The sequence below is a fragment of the Lonchura striata genome, chromosome 4 (genome assembly GCF_050655825.1).
Source record: "Lonchura striata isolate lonStrDom1 chromosome 4, ASM5065582v1, whole genome shotgun sequence".
Lineage (NCBI taxonomy): Eukaryota > Metazoa > Chordata > Aves > Passeriformes > Estrildidae > Lonchura > Lonchura striata.
Window position 1 is genome coordinate 26,810,583 of NC_140706.1, and position 24,519 is coordinate 26,835,101.

The following is a 24,519-nucleotide window of genomic DNA, read 5'->3' on the forward strand; positions in this document are numbered from 1 at the left end:
TCCCAGATTGATTCCATTTATATCTTTGGAAAATACACGTAGGCTCTGAGGTTTGGGGTGGAAGAATAAAATAGCAAATTAGTAACAGATCACTTCCTTAAGAGGAATTTTCAGTCTTAGGAAAGTAGATGGGAGTATTGAGGATACAACTTCTCACACACCAGCAACTTTCCAAATTCCTGACAGTGATTTCTGGCTTTTGCTTGCAGGTCAGCATTTGTGCTTTTCCAGCAACAGCAGATAAGAAACACTGCTGTTTCAATGAACTGATGGAACTGCTTGATGTTGTTCTGCATGAACCTGAATAAGCAAATGAAAAGTGTTTTGTGCAGTGGGAGTTCCATTTCTACAAAAGATTATGGGAAAGGAAGTGCCTTGCATAGTGCCCAGTACAGTCACCTAAGGTTGTCCTGCTTTTCCTGCTGTTGAAGGAACCTTTTCATAGTTATCAGGAATCATAGAAAACCATGACATACAATTCTAATATGCACCTTTTCTGGTTTTTGTGTTTTTCTTTGGCAGATGTAAAAATGGCTAAGAGCTTGATGCAAGCAGTCCATCCCTGGTCATTAAAAACAACCCAAAACATTAAGAAGTTTAAACATGTGAACAGGTCATTCTGATTTATGTACTCGGACCTCTTGTCTGCTGGGTACTCTAAGTATGCATTTCAGTGAGTGAGGATGTCCATGTATCCTCATTGCTGTTCTGGGTTCTGTGTTGGCACTGTGAATATACACATTCTCATATGAACAATCAGTCTTATGGATATAAATAAAACTTAGAAGCAGCTATGCCTATTCATGTATATTCACGGGTTTGCAACTGCGGCATATACTGGTACTGAATTCCAGGATGTTTTGAGTAAAGAACTAAGTGTAAGATTAAGTGTGAAGAACATGAGCTAAAGATAAAAATGGAATCAAGTTTTCTTTTTTCCCTCACCTCAGCTGCAGTTATATGCATAAAATCAAGCAGGAAGATACAGCAGTGGTGAATGTAGCCTCAATTCACCTCCTACATCTGCAATGAGACTTTGTGGGTTTTAACCTGGGGGAAGGGAAGAAATGGGTTTCCAGAGGATTAATAAAGTGATGGGCTAAAGCAGCTACAGTACAAATGACACCTCTCCACAAATAATTGTTTGGATTTCAACACACTTTACTGAAGAAATATATCTTCTTAGCAATGGGGAAGACAGAAACCCAAGCACATCTAGCTAACAAAAAGGTTATGAACTAAGCAGTTTTTGCATGCCAGCATGTATGTGTGTAAGTAGTATTTTAACACTGCCTACCAAGAAGTGCAGCAACCTACAGGTATGTTGTATAGCCATTTCTGTTAGATTATGGAAACAAGCTCTACACTGGGCTATGGGGAAGCTGAATCACTAATGACAGACACAGATATTTATCACTGCCTAGTTGCATGGCACTCTAGAGTGTGCAGGCTGAGGTTTGAGGTTTGAGCCCACTCCCCTGCCACTAAACAGGGCTGGTTTGTTTACCAGAGCATTTTTCCCAGCTTTGCTCCTCTGGAACAACTCACGCCAAGCTCAAGGAGAAAAGCAAGAACAGCACAAAGAAAGATACAAGTCTTTCAACTCACGTGTGTGGCTTTGCTGTGTCTCTCATCCACTGCAGGGAGTCATGCAGGTGTAAAATCACCAGGCTGGGGCTGGAGCAGCTTGGCAGGGCCTGTGCTCAGCCCTCAGCTGCAGGCAGACAGCAGCTGATGCCTGTGTCAGATGGTGAAGCCTATGGCATGACAGAAGATACAGAAAAGCTGAATTGCATAAACCTGAGCAATTTAAGGTTTAAAAGACCACACCCTCCTGGTCATGTCTCCTGCAGGCAGATAAGCATGTGCAGGCTGCTCATACAATAGTGTAACTTGAAGCTTTTACTTTTCTTTCCGGGATATACCAAAGTTCATTTTCAGTCAGGTTCTTCCTTGCGTTTCTTTTCTTCTTTTAACCTGACAATCAACATGGCTCAAATTTAACAAATACAAGTGGACCATCCTGAAAATAGCTTCAAGACAGAAGATTCATGTTGGCTTTCCCCTTTGAAAAGGAAGACGGGGTCCACAAGTTCTAACCCAGAATTGATAGTTTGTAATCTGAAAATCTTCACCTTATTCCTTTATACTTGGTGGTGAACACTTGAACGACATAAGAGCAATTTGTGAATCCCAAATTCAGCTGTCTGAAAATACAAGCTCTTAATTTTCTGAACATTGCAAAATTAAGACTGCATTAAACCCTCTTACCCAGTAAAGGTCAGTTTAAAAAGCACCCAAGAAGGGGATAAAATGTTGTACTGTAGATAAGGTGTCTTGCTGCTACACTGTGATGCAACAGCTGAGAGTGAATGTTAATAGCAAAAAAAGGCAGCAGCAAAAAAAATATTTTTTAAAAAAAATATTTTCAATAGACTAAAAGAAACCCTTCCAACTACATGAATCACTAATAAATGCAATTACTTCAGCCATCTCAAGCATTTGTTCCTAAGGAAGGAGGTGTTATTTAGGAAGGAAGACAGCTTTGGAGATGGAGTTGAATCAAGCAACTGCAGTAAATGCTGAAAACATGCAGGAGGAAATCCCCAGCCTTTGATGTAAACATCTACTGCTACCAGGTCTTGGCCTCCAATTTATTCTTATGCAAGTTTGTTTCCACCTTCAAACATTTTAAAAGCATGCTTCTTATTTGTGACTATTAAATCTCTTGTTAAATATTTATTTTAAGAAATCATCAAAGGACACATCAAGTTCTACCATCAAGTGTAACAGTCATACCCTTTAGCTGGATGGATGTATTTGAATGCAGTATTTATATTTTGTATTTGTAGATACTGTGTTTGAATGCCGTACTATTTGCCTTTTCTGCCCTGACAGCATAGCACCTCAGCTCCAAGTTGCTCAAGAAAACCTGGGATGGGTTCCTGCCAAGCCAGTCTGCCAGTGCTCAGTGTACAGTTGTTCAAAACCCAGGCAGAGCTGTGCTGGATCTGGGGCACTGTGCAGCTGCTGCTCTTCCCCCAGGATGGGTGCAGGATGCAGAGACACAGCCCGCACGGGACCAGATGTCCATGGCATCACAAGGCCAGATATGCAAGCCTCATGCGTCAGTCGTCTGCAAAATTGAACTATGCATATGAAATGTACTTTTAAAAACATGCTTAAGCTACAGAAGCTTAAATATTAGCAAATACATCCCCACAGAGCAAAGCCTGTGTTTAAATCCTTCCTCGCATGGGAGGCCTCTCTGAGGCTGCTTGCCCCAGATTAGGAAGCCCAGAGCCCTGTTGTCACAGGTGACCACATCAGACACTCAGTTACAGACTTAATTTCCATCCTAGCAACTGGCCAAGTTTGTCCTCCCTCCCTCTGCTGGGAGGCTTTTCTAAGTTTCCAGACTAAGGGCCAGCTCAAACTCATTTGTTCTCACGGTAATGTTACTGAATTGCTTAAATTGCCTTTCCTATCTCGTGATATGCTTTCCTGTTTTCCTTTCCACTCAAATTCTGTAAGTCTCTGCTCAGACAAAACACTCTCTGCTCTCCTGCTCACACAAACAGCCCTCTTGGGCACTCATTCCTGTCCAAATTCTTCACTCTGGAATGACATTTATACTTCTTTATACGTATCAGGAAAATTAATTTCCTAGAAGGTGAGTTATTTATTGGCTCTGAACCAAATTGCTGGTGAGCTCTTTGGTACCTGTTGATGGAATATCCTAGCTGAACCTGTCTTTTATCTGCTGGGAAAGAGCATAGAAGAACTTCCTTTAAACTACTGTGTACTGTATTATTTATCAGTTGTCTCCTTTGCCTACAGCAGATTTTCTGAGACCATTTTCCTACTACAATTCATTAATTTGCACCAAAATGACAGGGTATCATAGATCTGACTGGTGCATTGAGCACTGCTTGATAAACTTCTAATTTTCTGGTATAGATTTATACACTGCAGGCAAAAAAATTACATATTTAGCTGTTTAATTTTAAAATAAATCTATACATGTGTCTCAAGCTGTGCAAATAGAGGTATAAAGACAGACATTTCAAGTTACAGATATTCCATATTTCACTACTGCTGAAATTATTTCCAGGAGGACATGTCATAAACTCTATTGTATTAGACTTACTCATTTATTTACTTCAACTAAATTATTTCAGCATACATTGAAAACATTGGCAGTACACACTGTGCAAGCTACATTAAAAGATTATGTCATATTAGGGGAAACTGTAGTAATCAATGTTAGTTGATAATCTTGTAATAGGTGCCATCTGTGTTGGGTTGAAAAGATCACTGTGTCCTGCAGAGAGGCCTGTGCATCCTCCTGTGAAGCCCCGTGAAACTGGAGTGGAAGAGGCAAGGGGTCAGGTCAGCTCTCTGCCTGCCACTGACCACTCTCTCCCAGTCCCTGGTCCAGGCCAGGCAGCATACTACTTACAAAAAAGGAAATAAAAGAGCTTTTTCCAGTGCATGTTACATGTGCACACAGCTCTGGCAGGGGCCTGAGCCATATTGTGTCTTTCAAGTACTCAACAGCACTAGAGATTCCTTGGGGATTTCTATGATGTACCCACAATGGTAAAATACACCCTTGTCCCCAGTGTGGGATGAGGACCAGGACAAAGGGGACAGGTAGATCTGGCTGGCCCTCTGACTCAGTGGAGGAGCAGTGAGAAGGAATGATGCCAGGAAAGGAGCAGCAAGAGCTGTGGGTCACAACTCAGAGTGGTGGGGACAGATGAGACAGGAGGAGTTTGGAGTCCCCCAGAGGAAACTATCTCTCCTGACCTCCAAATGGCAGACCACATGCACACCTGGCACAAACATTCAATGTTCTCCCATGGGATTACACCTCAGTTTGTAGACGCATACAGAAGAATAGGAAAAAACTCTAGGAGGGGAATAATCAGGTGTAGACACAACTCCAGTATGCAGGCCAGCATTTTCATATCAGTTCCCTCTCTTGTTTCCTCTGTGTGAAAGGAGCGACTGAATTGGATCACAAAATATAAAAGGATTGCCAAGCACTTGTACTATGGACTCTGCTGACTACTGAGTGCCACTGACAGTCTGCTTGGAAATTAGGTTGGACTTTGTAGTCATTAATCACCAATATTAAATAGCAATTCTGTACAGTGTGACAGTTTAACTAAGATGCTGACTTCCAAAACTGACCTACTTGGTATAATTTACAGTTGGCAAAGCTCTTACAAAGTGTATGTTACTCTGGGAAGTCAAGTTTCATTTGTTATAAGCACCTACTGGATCTTCTGTATCCAGTATCGTTACATTTTCTAGATGGCTCCTGAGAAGGAGAACAAGAGCATAATGAGGAAATTAAAATCTCAAGATTAAAATAATCTCTTGACCTCAGTTAATGAACCAACAGTAGTACCAGACTACTATTTTTCTGAAACGGACTGCTTTCAGAGACTGAGAGAAAACAGGATTAAATATGGGCCTACTGGGAAAAATCCCAAACCAGCAACTTGTACCATACCAGAAACAAAAATCATCCCACCAAAGAGCCTATATGGCATTCCTCAGAATGGCCTTGACTTGGAAAGCCCACAGACCCACCTGTAAATTCTCAAGGGAATCTTGGGGTCCTTCTACCTCTTCCAGAAAAAAAAAAATCTGTGAACACTTGAGCTTTACATACATAAGCAAAACTAACATTCAAGTGGCCAAATCACACTGGCTGTAGGGAGAGGATAATATTACAGATAGGCAGGCACTATATGTTTTCCACTGGGAGAAATTCTTGAAGTTAGAAGATTATTCTGGTCTCTCAACACATTCATTAGTTAAATTGCAAAGCAAGCTCATTACATAACCAAACCTAGGACAATTTTATTTATCTCATCAAGGTTCACAGTACAGATGGATTGCTGACCAAGGTAACACGAGTACCTTCTGCAGGATGAAAGCTCTCTGATCTATTTGAAACATCAGTCCTGTGCCCTACCTGAAATTTCACATTATTTGTGTCTTTTTGGAAGAATGCATTTATGCAGTTCCTCCCAGAGGCCTCTCCAGCATGAAGACAGGAACTGAGGAAAACTGAGATGGATTCTCCAGAAGTGGGCAAATCAAGGCACAAAAATTAAGTGATTTGCTTCTAATTACCGAAGAAGTCTCTGGCATAAAAAGCATCTCACTAATTCTCCCATACTTTGTTAGACACAGTAAAGGAAATGTTTTAAGGTGGAGAGAAATTTCTGTACATAAAGCATGTATAAATACATAGTGTGCTCAGTTCACTCTTGAATTAATTTTTACATCCAGGTTTGTACCTGAAGAGTTCAGTATTTGTTGAGAGATGGAGATTATCTTGTCTGACTCCTTGCATGTCACAAGATGCACATCCCCTGCTCTGTCCCTTTGTGGAACCCACCACCTGGGTTTAACCCTATAATGAATGAGTCTTTCTAGAAAGACATTCCACTCTGGTCTGAAGAACCAAAAGGTGGTGAGTCCACTGGTCTCTTTGGTATCTTATTCTGGGAATTAATTGTGCATACATGTAAAAACACATGGATAATTTATTGCTAATTTGATGACACTACCTAAGATTATTGTCATCAATTCATGTTATGCATTTCCTGGGAAGATGGAAGAGCTGGAATCTGTATCTGCTATCTCTTAATCTACTAACATCTGTATCTGGTACCTCTATTTGTACTAACATCCTCATCTATTTTTAATGTGGAACAAAAAGGCAGCAGTAGAGACCTCCCAATATAGCAGGTGTATTAGCTAGCCCTGCTGTAACATTTTCGTTATTCCCTGCATTCTCATCCAATTTTTAATCCTCTTTTAAAATGCTGCCCATGATGCGATTGATGTTGCTCCATGAGTCTCTCCATATGCATACATACAATAAACACAAACAAAATCAGACCTTTGTACATGTACCAAGGATCACACAGATACTTTGCCCTCTCACTGAGCTATGACTACATTCTAAGGCTGTCCATTAAGGTCTCCAAAGTCTTTCCAAAGTCTCAATTTTTTTTTCCTGAAGCTGTCTCCCCCGTATAGTACATGTTCCCAGTTTCCAGGTTTATAATTTTACACTTGACCATGTTAAAGCACACTTTTTTCAGTCTAAATTCCACTCCTGAGACAACTCAGATTCCCTTTTCTCTAGTGCTATGTATAATCAGTGAATAGTTCAGTATTTTTCCTGCAAGACTAAGAGGTACACATTGCCAGAAGAGTTCTGACTCCTGATCTGGCTATGGAATCTCACTAAAAATAATTATTCTTAGAGTGATTTTGCAACAACTCCTTTGATCCACCCTTAGCCACTTGACATGTTCTTAAACAAGAATGTAAAATGCTACATTTTTATCAAATTATGGTAGGATATCAAACTGAAGACTTTCAGTTTCTATTAGGCTTATAGTTACTTGTTTAACCAACTGGGTAATCTACATTAAAGAAGCAAGCCAAGCTTACCTGACAAGACCTGAAGTCAATGAAAACATCATTGGTTGTCATGAACAACAGTTCTGTTCTTTATACTTGAATTCCCATATCAGCTTCTCTATTATTTTGCTGGAAGTGAGGTCAGGCTGACTGCCATGCTGTCATCAGAATTATCTTGTTTGTGCCACTGGGGCACTGGCAAAAGAAATGAGCATGCTTTCAGTCTTCACAGATTGCTCCAATGTTCCCAAATTTATCAAAAGTTCTTATCAGAGGGCCAGAAAACTTCTCAGCCAATTTAAGAAAAAAAAAAAAAAAAAAAATAGGATGCACAGCTGCTCACAAAACAGGGGCTACTGCCTTAAAGCTGGCTTCTCAAAGTAGGAACTGTCTAACGTTCTTTTAGTTGCAGATGGGTTGGAAAAGAATTTATCCTCCTCACATGATATATACAAACCATATTCTTTCTCTCAAAATATAAACCAGAAATATTTTTGAACATTTCAGCCATCTATACATTTCTTATTAATATTTTCAGTACCTACAATGCTTTCTTGGTCCACATCATTGCTACTCTTTTTTTCCTCATGTAAATTTAAAACTCTTTCAGAATGTAAAATCAGAGCAGATTTTGATTTAGAAGTTACTAATAATTTCCATATTTAATAACATATATATATACATATATGGATATATATCCATATATATATATATATATGTGGATATTTATCTTCCTTTTATAGCCTATTTTTCCAATATACAGCTACAGGGTTTATTTAAATATGTAACTACTGTGTGTTTGCATGCCCACACAAGTGTCTATAAACCTGTATACCTATGAGTCCCATATATAGATAAATGTGGACAAATTCATGCCTGTTTAAACACATGTATACAGACGAGTAAGTCAATTTCTACTGTCTGTCTTCTTTTGCCATACATGTTGTCTTAACAATGTTTTGCTCTTGAAAAACTTTCAGTATTGTTCATGCCTGCAGGCCTCTTCTTATTCAGTTTTATTAAGGGCAGTCCTTAGCTTTGGGAAATTGGCCTTTTCAAATTAGCATGTGTGGATATTATGATTTGGGACTATATTCTCTTCAAGTATATTAAATGTAACCAGGTCATGATCAGTTCTTCCTGAGACAACACCTGATTTCCAGTCTAGTGGATAAATTCACTTTTATTTATCAGGCTACCTAAAAGGAGAATTCTTCCACTCTAGATATAACAACTTTTTTTGCAGAACAATCATCCAGTATTTATTCTATTGATGTTTCACCAGTACCTAAATAAAATCTTCAGCAGGTGTGCCAAATAAAGTTCCCCATAATTATGTAGTTGCCTCCCCACATGCAATAGTAGCTCAAGCTGTCTTCAGATTCATTTCAGTGACTTCTAATGTCACCTCTGCCCATCTCTGCTCACTGCTGAGTCATGATAATCAGCATATTTATTGTGTTGCATTTCCTAAGATCCTGCATTTCCCTGTTCTAAGGCAGATATATGTCATCAGGTCATAGAAATAGTCATTCCCCTCACACAATTTCTTTTGTCACCCTTGGTCTGTTTAAACAACTTATACAATATTCTAACATATTGAGCCCTCTAGCACTGTAACCTGAGGAGACGATGAAGTTGAATTTATCTTGATAATTAATAAATTCTAGTTGCTCTTACTTATTACCCAGATTCCCAGCTTCAGCATATAAGCATTTCCAAATGTATTTCTCTTTGGATCCTCTACCATGCTGATTTAATTTGTTCCTGACAAGGAAAATTTGAACCACATTTACTTTCTTAACCCCCTTCTGCGTGCAGTTGCTTTAAATACAGTTGTGGCAGTTCCCAAGAGCCAGGATATTTTGTCCCAGCCACACCTATTCAATCTCTCCATCTTTTAGTACTGTATATATTACAAGCCAGTACAGGGTTTAGCTCCATGGTATGTAGTCAGTCCAAAACCAACATGGATATTTTGTGCTGACCTGTGGAATGCTGACACGGGCTGGCTGGAATACAATCTCTGCAGCACTGTTTAAAAAATGGCACTCAGCATCATTCTTTCTGTGTCAGAGTCATGTTTTTGCAGGTGGCCTTGCAAAATAATTCAGCAAGTAAAACTTTTAATATCAGTATAAGTACTCCATGTAGGCCACACAAGCACAACTTAGCAAGGAACTGCAGTCTTCTGCAATACTTGCAACACCTTGCAGCCAAAAGGCTCAATGCTGGCTTGAGCCAGTCATGGAAACTCTCTGAAGAGACCCAGATGTGCTCTGCACAGGAGAAAAAATGCCTTAACAGCTGCGCATGTCTCACAGTTACCCACTTACAACTTTTTTTCCACACAGCACGAACTAGAACATTCTGCAGAAAGCCTTCTGGAAACAGGCAGGGGCCCACGGAGCCCTTGGATCTGCCTGGTTACTGTGCTGGTACCTGCCTTCTCATAAGAGGACAACACTCAGCACTGAACCCTGGATTGTCCCTGGAAGGGTTTAAAGCGTGTGCAATCTAGCTAAGAAAAACAGGACATGCTTTACAAAGTGTGTCACTTCCACCAATGCAATGAGAACTTGCAAAGACATAAATTTGAGTCAGGATGCTATGGACACTGTGGGCACTCTTCTCCTACCTCAGAGGTAAGGGATCTTCTTTGTGTGTGGAAGAGTTGTATCCTTTATTGGACTAATTGGTACAACTGGAGGAATGGTGCTCCTTCAGGACTGCAAGTGTTCCTTTGGTCACACACACTTCAAGTTCTAGTATATCCACACAGCAAACCATGAAAGGTTTCTGCTGGGAAAGAGCACACAGAAAGGGGCCACCTCAAAGGCAGTGAGAATTTTTCAACCCACTGGTTCCTGAGTAGCCCAGCATATTCAATCTAAACACATTGCTGCCTGGAGACTGTGGCACTGTGTGCTGATCCAGCAAGCTCAGCAAACAGGGAATAGTGCACATCTTGCAGATAACCTCTCTTTCACTGAGTTAAGCATCAGTCTAAGCACACTCCTCTCACATGCTAACTGCTAAATTGCTAATTTATTTACTGAAAGGAGAGTGCAGTGCATATAGTATAGATTACACCAGAAACAAATGTTGTAAGGAACATGGCCACACAGGACACACAGGCCAATGAAGAGTATAACACATTATACATATACAGAGAACTTTGTTAGCAATGCCTGTTGCAAACTGAGATGGTGATAATTGAAGGTCTTTAGCTCAGAAATGTAATCTAAAACTCAAATGATCAAGTGCTACTCTGTCCTTAGTTGTTCTATTTACAAAGCCAAAGGCCTGAAAATAGTGGATAGAGGAGTAACTGTGTTGTTGACCTCTTCCATGTAGAGCAAGTCCTTCCTCCTTTCATGAGTTTCTGCCCTCCCACAACACAGAAATTGTATTTTAAGCAGCTCATGTAACTGTGCTTCTGTACCTGTCAGTCTCCAAGAAGCCACAATGACTTTTGGATTTGAGTAACAATTTCAGCCACTTCTGTCAGATGACAGAGGCTTTCAACAGCACTTAAACAAGTTTGGTGAAAGCAGGTAAGCTTTCACATGGCGATGAAAGACTGATAGCATTACACCAGGAGAAAACTCTCTCTGAAAATGTCTTATTAAAATGCAGAGCTCTTGCTGCTGTCATGATAAACTGGTCTTAAATATCCAAAAATCGGAAAATCTTCTCCTGAAGCTTACAGCAGTCATGAATCTAAAGTAAGATTCCTTGACTTTGGTGGTCATGGATCTGTTTGTTTAACTACAGTTGTTTTCTACACTGTAGTAAAGGATTAGTTTAACTATTGTTGTGTTCTACACTGTGTATTCAGATGCTGTGTATTTTCAAAAACATGACAAATGAATATGTAACTGTATAACACATTATATATAATGCATACATATATAACATTCAACAGAAGATTAAATGACATTTAAGCAGTTCATAAAGAAAATAGTAGTACTAGTAGTAGTAGTATTGAATTTGTTTGTGGTCTACAATGTGAATGCTTAGGATTATTTCAAATTATTTTAGTATCATTTCAAATATAATTTCTCCCTGAGAAAATTTTTGGTTTTATACATTGGAAACACTTTAGAAGTGGCTACTCCAACAAAATTATTTGAAAAAAATTCAAAAGTCCTTTTAGCTGACTTATTAGCTCAGGTCAAAGCATGGTGTTAATAACACCAAGGTTATGGGTTTGACATCTGTATGGGCCATTCACTTAAGGGTTGGGCTTGATAATCCTTATGGGTCCCTTTCAACTCAGAATAGTCTGTGATTCTAGAAATCTGTTCTTAGGTCATTGTCATAGTGTACTTCCCCTTTCAGTGTATTCTGTGCTGCAGCAAAACCACAGAAAGTTCTTCAAAAAAATAGAGAAAATAAGAATTATTTCCTAACTCATTACAAAACTATAAACTCTGCTTTCAGTGTCTGGTGATGTTTTGAATATTTTGTGTGGCTTTTTCTAGCTAAATTATTTCTGAAGAATATCTATTGAGTGTGTTTAACTTCTGAAAATGTGAAAATTAAGGTCTAACCCAGGCATACAAAGCAGAAGTTTTTGAAAAAGCACTTCTACCACAGCTCATCTATTGGAATCTCAGTTGATAATGTTAACATAACATTTGCTGTTGTAGTTTTAGGCCTCTGAAGACAACATATGCTGAAATATTCCAGATATGGGACAGCAAAGGCATCAAACTATTTATATGTATGATATGATGGCAGGAGCTGAATCCAAATCTCCACACGTACAATGATGACATACCTGTGCTTCCTGCTGCTGACCTCTCTTGCTGCTTTATTAGGGAACTGACACTTTACATTGTGTGAGATACCACTAAGGGTAAATGAAGGGCATTACTATTATCTTTCAAAGGCTTCAGACTGAAGCAGTTGTTCTGAGCATCCCTGGTGCTGACAGAACAAGTCTACATTCATGCCCTGAGGACAAAATCGCCATTCGTATTTAGATTTGTACCACGTTCACAAAGTTCCTTGGAAGATCTGTTCACTTTGTATGTGGGGAAATGGATCAGAAAATACTGACAATTTTCAAAATGCTTGCTTTGAATTTAAATGTCTCCTTCTTGTACTGGCTAACAGTGAGCTACTGTTGGTACACACTAAGTCCCTCACACTGCACGTAAAGTAAGTTGACTTGACGAGTGTGTAGAGACTGCAAACTCTCTTGCCTACCCCTCCCTTCCCAAAACACCAGCAATGGACCATTATCTTTGATTTTGACATCTGAAGAGAGAATGCAAATGCCAGGAAGGAAGTTTTCAGACTCTGTAAAAAATACTCTTTAAAAGACCTTCCAAAGGGACTATTACAACAGGATACAGTAAAGAAAACAGGAGAAGAATTTGAGGGGGAGATGCTCACACTATAAATGAAAAATACTTCTGAGAATAAACACAAACAAAAGCACATCCAAACTCACCTCTGCTAAACAGACAACTACTGAATTTTCTGCTGAAAATAGACTCAGTACATTAGTCAAATACTGGAATATGTCTAATTATCTAATAATCTTCCAGACTGTGCAAGAAGATGAAAGTACACTCAGAATTGATGTTGGGGCTGCCCCCCTGGACCACCAAGGCAGAAGGTGAAATCCAGAGGTTACAAGCTGAGTACTAGGATGCAAATTGACTGAAAATTTTCCTTTATAGCACCAGGGTATCTCCTCAAGAATCAAGAAAAAATTATCTCTAAACTCACTGAACTGAAGATTAGGAAGTCCCAGACTTTCTGAGCATCTTGGTAGTAGATGGTCACTATAGAAATTGCCATTACTTATTATGTTTTGGGGACAATTACTAGAGTAGGGATATCTATACTCTACACTACGACAACATGCAATATAATAGCAGTACCCTAATTGCAGCCCTTCCTCTCTGCCAGTTTCTCCTACTAAAAACTCTCAGAGTAGACTGTTCTGTGCAAACCACACAGACAGTCTGCACATCAAAGACTTTGTAAGCTAAGCAGCTGAGATCAGGAGACTAGATCTGCACAAGAAATTCCAGAACAGCTCAACATTACATGGATCTGTACAGGATTTTGTGCACAACATGAAAGACATTCTTAAAAGATGGACTTTCAAAAAAGATAGAGGATGGTGACTTACTGAAAAAAGCTTAAAAGTTCTGAACAGTTGTGAAGTGTGGCTGACTTTCAAAAACATTCCTGAGCAGCTGAGAAGCTGTCTTAGGAAAGAACAGGGCAGAGCACAACAAGGCAGCAGCACTGATTTGGTTCATGGTTTCTCCTGTGTTATCAAGCAGCAGGTTTTTGTCAGAATGCTTTCCAAGCCTAAGGACTTTATGAAACAGCCTGAGCAGACTCTTAGTGGTCTACATGAGAACATGCAGTTTCATTACCAAATAAAATTTGCTGGTTTGAACTGAAATTGCAATGAATGATCATGGAGGAGTAAATTAAAGGAAAAGTATTAAACTTACGGCTGAAGTGATGCTGCAGTCTGAAAAGAAAAATGTAGAGCATCCTTTGCTGGTGTTTTCATAAACTAGGGGGTGTTGCACTGATCTATAGGTGCTGAGAACAGGGAGCAGAGCTTGAGTGACCCTCACACACTGAATGAGTGACAGCACTGCTCCATTACCCAATCAGTCAAAAGTTATCTTGGAAATAAAAAGGTGTCATGGCAAGGGGAAAGAGTATAGAGAAGAACAATTCTTGCAAGAGGAAATTTTCTGCATGTCTGCCTTTAATTAAGAAAGTAGAAAAATATTCAGAATCACAGCTTTAAATTCATCTTCTTCCTAATTAAGAATTTATCCTTAACTCAATTTCTTAAGGAAACAAAGTTGAGGCAATCACACCTTTGTCTGTCTGTGTCTGTCTATGCATCCTCCTTCTATTCTTCAGAGTCCAGTGGCCTTTTCCACTACTTTATCTTTGAGCAAGGATAGTGATTTCAAACATATTATGTGTCCATAGATGTAAAGAAAGTAAGGTAGAGTAGTAGAGGAAAGAGACCTCACTAAGCATTCATATGGACAGAAAGACTGAAGCATAAGTACACTGAGAAATCAACAAAAGGCTTGAAATTCCTGAATGACTCATGGGAAACATTTAAATTAAAGTCACACCTTTCTAAACATCAGGAAATACAACTACCAAATACAAAACTGTAAGATACTAGGCTCCACTAGCTCAGCTGCTCACCCAGCAACTTCACTTCAGCAAGCAAACCCATTACTACAATTGGAAAATACCTGTATTTCGTCGGATGGACAGCGCAGCAAACAGGCTCTTGGTGAATAATCTAGGCATGAAAAATGTCAAGGAAGCCGTTTCCAATTAGCAGTCCTCACCAAAAGACAGTTTCCCCTCTACCCCCCTCCAGGGCAGCATTTTCAGGAGCCCATGGGAAGGGGCCCTCGGTGGCCGGGGGCACGCAGGGCTGGGGCTGCTGTGCGGGGGGGGCTCCCTTGCTCCAGGGGAAGCGCAGTCGCGAACCCAAGAACAACAAAACAGCATTACACTTAATCCACTGCCATCTGGCTTCATTTTGACAATCCACAAAATCAGACACAACATTCTTCCACAAAATCCCTGAAAAACAGCACAGAACTAGTGTCAAACCCAGTGTCCCCTCCCCCTCGGCCTCTCTGAGGGCTTGAAAGAGAGGTTTCTCATAAAATGAAGAGTGATTTCCCCAAGTGACATTTTTGCAGGAGCATTCAAGCTGCAGATGTTTCCACTGTGGAAGAAGAGTTTGTATAATGCAGCTCTGCTTGTCATATTTATGGAGGTAGGGAGGGGGAAGGGAGTGAGAAACAGAAAACAGGAGAGGCTGCAAGCAGTGGTGTTGATCCATAGGAGATGAACTGCCTGAGGCTATCAGCTCTGTGCGTTTGCTCAGCTCTTGACCTGACCAAGGGAGAACAAGGACCATCCATCTTCCCCAGCAGAAACCAAGCAGCTGTTCCTGAAAGGATAAGGCAAACCATGCAACCTTTAAGCCAGATGGGAACACAGTATCCCTGCAACACAGCAAGACAAATCCCATTATTTTTATTCTTGTTATTTCAAAAATGTGTTGCAGGAAGCCTTGATTTGCAACATTTGCATTGTTACTGAGGCATTAAGATAGTCTGCATGGCCTGCTAACTGAGCTCAAATATCACCTCATAGCTGACAGCTTTCAAAACTTCTTCATGGAGGTGTTTCTTTCCACAACAGAAGGCAGAAACACAAACAAAAACATCGAAATAATGCCTGTTTCATGCTGAATTGTGTTCCCAAATACTGAATTGTGTTGACAAACATTGACTATCCACAGAAAAACAGTTGCTAAGAACTGAACCATGTTTTTATTGACACCTCATGACTTAGGGTTGCAACTCAACAGTTGGGCTTCTTATGCCCTTTCAGACAATCAAATGCTGAGGATGCCTGGCCTCCATCATGACATAGACCCTCTGTATTTCCTGTGGCATTGCTACCAACTCTATGTGGATATCTCAGATATTCTGGGGTCTCTCATCTAACACCGGATGCCTAAATTCAGGCATCTGCATGAGATTTCAAGTGTTACCTCATAAAGGCTATATCCTCCCTTTCAGCATCCTCCTGTAATCCATGTTGTGATACATCTGCTTGCATTTTCTGGTACCTGTGATAGGAGAAAATGTGTGTATGCCTTCTCAGTTGCCAAAATTAGTGGACTAGCAAGCAAAGCATCCTATCACTAAAACAGTTAATTTGCTAGTGATAGCTTGCTCAGTTCCCATATAAAAGCTGTCAGGACAGAAAACAAGGCAGACTCCATTTGCACATCTGTCTTAGGGCTGAACACCACAGGAATGTCCCCAGGCATGGCCTGTGCTCTGTTTCTTAGCATGACTGAGCATCCTGTCTTTCAGAAAGCACATTACTGACAGCAGCATTAATGTTAACAGGCACATCTCTGTGGAGTGCTCCATGTGCACATGCATTAATCAGGCATCTTTCTTAATGTCCAAGATTAATGTGCCAGGAAACAGCCTTGTCTGGCCTTCACACAGGGATTAGAAGATTTGAGGGTAAATGGAAAGAGTAAGTTCCCTGAGCAACAGCAGCATCACCTGCACATAAGGGACATGTAATGTCATAAAGTTTATCCTATTGAAACTCCCAAATGTTTCTAGTTGTAGCATACAAAAACCCGCATTCATATCACAGCCTGAGAGGAGGAAATGGCACACTTGTGCTAAATACTAGGGGATTGTCTTTACAGCACAGATAGTATCTGCATGAGCTTCAGCACCGTAGATAGAAAAGCTATGTGATCACATACCAGCAGCTCAAGCAAGTACACACCTGGAAGGAGGGGAAGGGAGAACATAATCTTCTGTAAAACCAGAATTGTAAGAAATACAAAAAGAAATTCTGATGAGGGCAGAAACAAAAAGCAAATAAGATATTTGTATTCCTAATATATATATATATATAAAAAAAAAAACCAAGCAAGAAAATTTGCTTACAACCTAGACTAAAAGAACTGAGAAACCTGCACTATGAGGAATAATGCTAATAATGATTTCTGATGTTAGCCGATTTTTAGAATGGTTAGGGAAATAGTGGGACTAGTAAGAGGTTTCATGCTGAAATTACTAGCTGCTGAGATATGGCTGTTTACTCATAGCTATATATATAGCTATACTTATAGCTCATAGCTTTTCATATAGCTATATATTATGTGGAACAGTTTATTTTGCAGGTTCAGTTTGTGGGTTTGATAATTTCAAGCTGTAGGCTTCGGCCACTTCTCACAATGTTCACCCTCCAACTATGCTACAGCAGCACAACAGATGGAAAGTTACAAGTGCAGCTTCACTTCACAGCCAACAAAATTCTAAAAGGACAGTGGAAATTTAACTGCAGGTTTTTACTGATAGCAGCAGACTCCAGGTTGGTTCCTTTTTGCACAGATGTGCCTGGTACCTCCCTCTCTCTCTCTCTCTCTCTCTCTGTCCTTTAAGTCCTTCCTGTACACCATGACTAAGCAGTCACTCACCTTAGAGGTAGGCTGAGTTCCTGATGGCATTACAATGTTTTTTCTCAGGGACTGAGAACAAACATCTATAAGGTCAGGTTGTTGCTGGATTTTTAAAGTGTATTTCTGGGGTTTTTTTGTTTGTTTCTTTGTTTGAAAGAATAAATCTCATTTTGTTTTGCTTTCATACAGGGTCTGTTCAAATCTTCCTAGTGATCACAAGAGGATTTGACTTGGCTCTTTGTCAAAGCTATGTTCTCTGTAAAATCAAGTGAGAGATCTGCTTGTCAAATGTTTACAAGGCCTTATTCTACATGAAAGTAGAAAAGTTCTGCACCACCCATTCCAAAGAAGTCCCTTTTCTACTCCAGGAGGTTTTGAGGACTTTAAAAAAAAACAGGTTTACATCCTCTTATGCTCATATAGCAACACCTGGGGCAGCAGCTACCTGTTCAACATCACTGTTGAAATGAAAACAACATAAATATGACAATCTTTCATATGTCTGCAGTGGAAAGGAACTGTTTTCTCTATGCATTTTTGAGCATCTTAACTGTATCTGTTCAGGAAATTAATTCAATAACAAATAAATAAAACAATTCAATAACTTTTTAAAGTAGAAAAAAATGCATGTCTCTGAAGCATGCCCCTCTATATTCAGGTCACCATTATATGATTTATTTACACCTTTCCTTCATCTTATTAGACATGAGTTTCCCTGTGCCACTGGTATTATCATGAGCCTACCAGTGGTTTGTCAGCAGGGGTTGGAATATCAGTCTGGAGTTACTAAACTTACATATTCAGAACCAGGTACTTTGAGTACATCCTGCTTCCTGTTCATCCTGCTGTTCTCTACCTTCTCATTTACTGAACTAGAGCTTCTCCAGGCAATTGGAACCAATAATTATGTTCAGTTGATGCTAATTGATACTTGTCAGGGGTCTGCAGCATTAATCATGCCCAAATCTATGTAATTTCAAAATTGTCTCACTAACAATTTTGTACCTTAACTTCATTCCTTTACTGGGGTACTGTCAGAATATTAAATTGAAAGAGGGGCTTTGTTTTAAAGATATTGCTTTTGTTTAAGTATTATCATTCCCTGTATTGCAAATTGGCAACATTAATGGAAATCTTTGCTGAGAGAGGGTATCCTATAGCAATTAAGGTGTCTCAGAAAGCTGCATAAAACATTTGAGGAAAATGGAGTTAAAATTGTGAAGGACTGAAATAGTCATCTCTTGTCATCTGCTACACAGGATATATGCTATTTTAATTTGCTTCAATGCCTGTAATCTCTCTATCTACAGCAGTTTAAAGATTTGTTCTGTTTTAAAATAGAAAGGTAAAGCTTTTTGTCACACTTCATTTACTGGCCAGCTGGAACTGCACTGCCTGTTCCTGCTCATTTATGAGAGTTCAGAGCTGAGTGTTGTGGGCAGCACCCCAATTTAACTTCTCCAGGAAAAAAAAATTGACAAGAAACAAGGGAAAAACTGACTGTAAAGGTCTTCCTTAAAAGGCAAGAGAGGTCTTATGAACAAGAATTGCACTCCTTAACTTCATCTCACAACTAACATTCTCAAGGCCAAAATCACTCATTCAGAAAGGATCTCAGAGACCAACCAGAATATGCTGCATGGTCTCACAGTGTCTGTTGTTGCAGACTCAAAACATGTGCTAAAATATTAGAATGCAATTGTAGGTCACAGCACAACAATTGTGGAAAAGGAAAGTGCGTAACAGCAGAAAATAAATCATGGTTAATTGAAACATCATTTTAGAAACTATTGTGGCTCTCATATTAAAACACCCCCACAAAATTATTGTTGATCTTTATCAATGGAAAGGGGTTTTTTCATTCTAAAAGGGTACTCTTTCACAGTGCTTTACACTGTGCAGTGTTATTTTATCATCTGTTTGTTTCATCTTCATTCCACCACTCTCTTTCAGTCATTTCACAGAGTGCTAGTTCAATACCAACACAGGAGGTGAATTGAGTGGATATTAAATGTTTCTGTCAGATTAGCATTAGCATTGCCAAAATCCTGTTCAAAACAGTCCCTTTCAACCCCCTCCAGGTTTCAAACCCAAAGCCTTAGCAGTAAATGGCTGCTTTTTGGCTCATTTGCCAGTCATAATAATATTTTAGCAGACACTCTTATCTGGATAGCAATTTCTATAACCAACTTTCTGCTTTAGGTATTTTTTACCCCTCTCTGTCAGGTCATGGGAAGACTTATTCTAGTTTGATGTATGTAACAACCTGTTTTAAATAAGAGACGATTCTCCTCGGGTCTTTTCCAGCCCATATTGCAGTTAGCATGGCTGCAGTTGACAAAAGAGGTTTCACATTCTGGACTTGGTCTTGGAGCTGCTCAAACAGGACTGCTGGCCTATGTTACTTCAACAGAGAATATACCTTCCCATGGGAGAGGCTCAGCAGTAACCCTGTCATCCTTTCTCTCTTCCAGATGGTTGAACTTCAGCTGTGCCTTGGTTGAACCAGGGCCAGAGGCTCTGCTCCCTGCTGCTCTCTGCATGTTGAGAGGGAGAACTATCTCCACCACAGCAAATCACATTCATGAAAATGTAGGTACATGGGCAACCATTAATGAAATATTGCTGACTGTGAAACCCATGGCACCTCAAATTGTTCTAGATGAGGTATCAAAGAGGAAAAAAATATACAAAACTGAAACTTCCCAATAAAAAAGCTTCCATAAAAGAGAGTGGAGTTGCTTTACATTAGCCTTGTAGAGAGAGGAAGGATAGGATTTGCCACAGTGCTCTCCCATCTGCTCGGCAGATTTGATGAGCTGGAGCACTGGTGCTCAGGCAGTGATGTCTGCCAGTGTCCTTTGTATCTACGAGAGCTGCCTGGGCTGCAGTGAGTGAGGGGCATGGACAGACCTCCAAATTACCCTTGCTCTCTACGGAAGTACACTCATGCAGAATAAGAAACAGAGAGGTGACAAAAATTTCCTTCATATGACAGTTGATGAAACATCTGTGTTGCTGCCATTCTTCAGAGAAGAAAGTCTATAAAGTGACAGTCTTCTCCTCTAAGAGGTGTCTGATGTTCTTCAAACCCAGTGTTTTGATTTACCTGTTCACTGCTATCATGAAACATAGCTAAAATCCTCTTCAGAATACATGCTGAAAATAACAATTTAAAGCTAAGTTACTACACATCCAGAAGGAAAAGGAAAGTACTTGCAGAACATGTTCCACAAGCTCATAAAAATATAGCTTTTAACAAAGATAAAGTAAGAGTTAAAGTGTGATAGTTACAACAAGAAAGAAAACACAGCACCTGCTCAGATCTGGAAAACATGGAAAGAAGGTTTAAGAATAGAGAGAAAATTAAGAATATTTCTTTCATCTTGTTGCAGAAAAATCCTAAAATATCTGCTACTTGAAAAGTAATTTAATAAAAGACTAGGAAGTATCCTGAAAGCAGCTGAATGCATCTACTGCACTCCTGCAAGGTGGTGTAGAGCAGCCTCCTTTATAAGCCCTCAGCACACAGAAATTCAGAGGAGAACCTGAATGAGTTACAGCTGTGTCTTACTAATTGCATTTCAATTATTGAAAGGGAAGGCTTGACTTTGACCTATGCATAAAAAGCATCAGCTTCCCAGGATATTTTCCCCACTGGATGTTGTGGTTTGGTTTTTTTATTTTTTTTTCAAAAATCCATATTCTAAGTCTTTAATGAAAAATGGAGATTTGATACCCTGCTGGTAGCATAATCATTTCAGTTTGCCTTGATCTGTTAGGGTCCACAAGTATTATTAGGGAAAGAGAGGACAAGATCTCTGTAAAGACACAAAAAAGGCAGCAGAGTCTTGGCAGAGGCAGGGATACTTCATGAGTTAAATCAGTTGGAAGTTTCAGGCCAAACAGCCCAACCTCACCCCTCGAAAGGGACCTGCATTTCAGCTCCATGTCCGCACCGCCAGCTGCATCACACACAGAGGCATGCTGTGAGACCAGCGGTGGGACACAGCCTGTGCATCTCTGCTCCCAGCACACTCCCAAGTCAGCCAAGCAGCAGTAGGGACCAGATGTGCAAAACCTGCAGGTGGGCTGTGTTTTGCACAGACCAAATGAAGGCCAGCAAGGCAGTGGAGAAAATGGTTTACATGAGAAAATCATCAGCGCTTGTTTCCAGCGCTCTGTCCATGCTTCTCTCCAATGAGGGGGATACAGTTTAGGTATCTCTTTCCCTGGCTGGGGGCTACTGTGCTATAATTTCCCTATCCCAAGGTGGCATTGCTTGGCTTTACTTACAGCATAATCTCTGAACAACCACCACACCTAGGAGAGTCTTAATCCACTTGCAATAAAAGCTCCCAGGTTCTTTGGTGTCTTTGGCCCCTTTACAAAGCAGCTAATAAAAGCATTGGCAAACAGCAGCTGGCAAGTTTAGGAGGGAACATTGGCTATGGTTTTCAGAAGTGGAATGACTTTTCCTTCTTACTGCATTTCCTGTGAGATTCTGCACTTTAACTGGCCACTAAATCTCAGTGTAATTACATCATTAATTTTCTCTCCCTACCATGGCAAAACAGCCTAAACTGGCTTAGATACCATAACCCAAGTTCATTCTGCAATGCCCAAGTTAGCCCAAATGCTATTTGGGATAAGAAAAAGCCATATGCAATAGTGAAAACTGTGATAAGGTGTTACAGATTTTCCTGTAAGAGGGAGTTTATTCAGACAGCCAAGATGTGAAGCTCATGCTGGGGGTGGACACAACAACGAACTAGAGAAAACATCTTAAGGAGTTTAGAGGACAATGACTGTCCTCTAAAAACCCCCAGAAATCTGGAGTTGAGGTCAATTTGCAAAGCTATACGCATTTTGAATCATAAGATCAACTTGCTCCACATGAAGAATAGTAAATATCATAAAAACTGTTTTTACCAAGTTGAATCAAAGCAAGTGGTGCAACTGATCTGAAATTTGAGTGTAGGTGCTGGTGTCACTCACATTCCTCTCCCACAGCTGCATAGTGGGCAACTGGAATTTATAATTTACAACTAGCAGACTGCAGACATGTTCTCTCATTATGTTAATTCTTTTCTTGATTTGTGTTGTTTATTCCTAACATCACAAGTCCTTTACTAGGCTTTGTTGTGGACAAGGTTATCTACATGACAAAACTTCCCATATGGAATGGTTTAATGGCTCTGGGATATCAATGCAATTGCTGTGGTTTGCAACAGATAGGGCTTGGTTAGCCAAGGAGCCAGTTACCATGGGAGTTTCTACAATTGTTTTATGCAGATCTCCTGTCACCACTTGGTGGTAAAGCAAACAAGACATCTTCAGGGATGGAGAGAGAGGCTAGAAGAGACATGTTGGCCAAAAGACAGAAGGAACCAAAGAAAGCAGAAGGTCAACGCATAATGTTCATGGCTGCATCAGCTGTTCAATTTGTTACCAGTCCTGTAAGTGCCACTTAGCTACAGATCTTATTGTCAGCTATGAAGTGGCCATTAATTCTCTGGGTTGTGACTGATCCAACCAGTCAGGCCAACAGCCAGTGCAGAGACAACAACTTCATCTCCTTCAGCTGTTTCACCCCTACTTTCACTTTCTCCATCCACCTCCACCACCTGAGAACATGTTGTGCAACAACACATGTATTAATGTCACCAGGTGGGCAAAGAAATGTATCTACAACCTCAGCACAAAATCCTGAGCTGAAACGTCACAGCCCAAGTAAAACATCAGTCCTGAAAAGCTGATGTTTTTCATGTGAACCCAAGTTAGGTTCAGGTTTAGGCTGGGACTATATTCCACAGAATAAAGGTCATGTATATGTCCTCAGCTCAGGACCTCTGGGTTTCGCCCTTTGCGAAGAAATGCAGCATGACCCCACTTCTTCCATATGCTGGTTACCACTTGTAGTTTGTATTTCCTCCTTCAAAACTACCCTGAGGGAGGCAGAAGGTAGTGAAAATGGGTCTGATGAGGACTGAATGCACCCTTTCACATTTGCTAATTTCTCAAACAGGCTGCTGAGAAGTGCCAAGAACCTACAGGCTCATCAAGGGCACGTGGAGCAGGTGAGGGGCAATATTCTCTGACTGGCTTGGGAGACAGTGTGGAGATGGAAAAAATTTAGCCCTCGTCAGCTTGGTTCAGAGGAGAAACTGCCTTTGGCCCTTCCACAGACTCAGCTAATCTCAAATATAATGGAAGCACAGATCTTCTCTCAGGGTCAAGGAGCAAAGTTAAGGGCAGTGTCTGAGCAAGTAACGAAACAAAAATCAACTGCAACAAAGAAGACCATTTAGATGAGGAGAAGAAGAAAGAGTTGTGTAAAAGCAATGACATTTCTAATGGAACAAAAAGTGTATTAGCTGAAAGCCAAGTATTGGATCCAGGGAGAAGATTTGAATCATCCCCTTGGAACCGTTCCACCCTTAATAAAACATTAACTATTCATTGAGAGAGAACACACATGTGTGCATGAATCAGTAGCCTGGTGGGTCTTCTTGTGAGAGGTTAGACTTCCTGAGCACCAGTCCCTCTTCTAGTAAATGTTAATTGTTTATCCAAAGTGGAAGAACTTGAAAAGGAGAGGTTGAGGTCCTCCTGACTGCCTCTGCCTTGGGCAAGACAGTGATAGGAGAAGTGGACCAATTCCTTAACTGCTACATTCCTTACTGCTCAGTAAAGGTGACACTCAAAAACCTCTTAATTTGTTTCCCAAAAACCAGAAATATTGTGGGGTTTGGTCGGAAAAAAACCCAGAAACCAGGATCCCTCTCAGTACCATCTGACTTGGATTTAGCCTTGCATTTTTTCAGCTGCAGAGCAGCCCCAGCATTGACCCAGGGGAAAGAGCCCTTTCCAGGCCCAACTCTCCCTGTCTCCCCCAGCCTTGTAACTGCAACCACACACCTGCCAGAAGATTTGTGCTCTTATTCAAAAATAAGCTGACTAGATACCACACAGAGACAATGTGATTTCCACATGCACTGCCAAAGGCAGCCCCTCCAATAGTAGCC

At 40.3% G+C, this 24,519-nt stretch overlaps 1 protein-coding gene across 8 annotated transcripts in view; it reads right to left on the reverse strand.

Annotated features, from left to right (window-relative positions):
* The window catches only part of LNX1 (ligand of numb-protein X 1), a 146,684-nt gene that overhangs the window by 81,956 nt on the left and 40,209 nt on the right, over positions 1-24,519 (reverse strand). For 4 of the 8 annotated variants that reach the window (XM_085577861.1, XM_085577863.1, XM_085577860.1 and 1 more), the window contains one exon: positions 1,609-1,757. The exons of 2 other annotated variants lie outside the window; for them this stretch is intronic. The gene's annotated coding sequence lies outside the window, so the exon portion shown is untranslated. Of the gene's footprint in view, positions 1-1,608; positions 1,758-7,488; positions 7,790-14,723; positions 15,440-16,048; positions 16,127-24,519 lie in introns of those variants that run through there. 2 more of the 8 variants (XM_085577858.1, XM_085577862.1) reach the window with 2 other exon arrangements.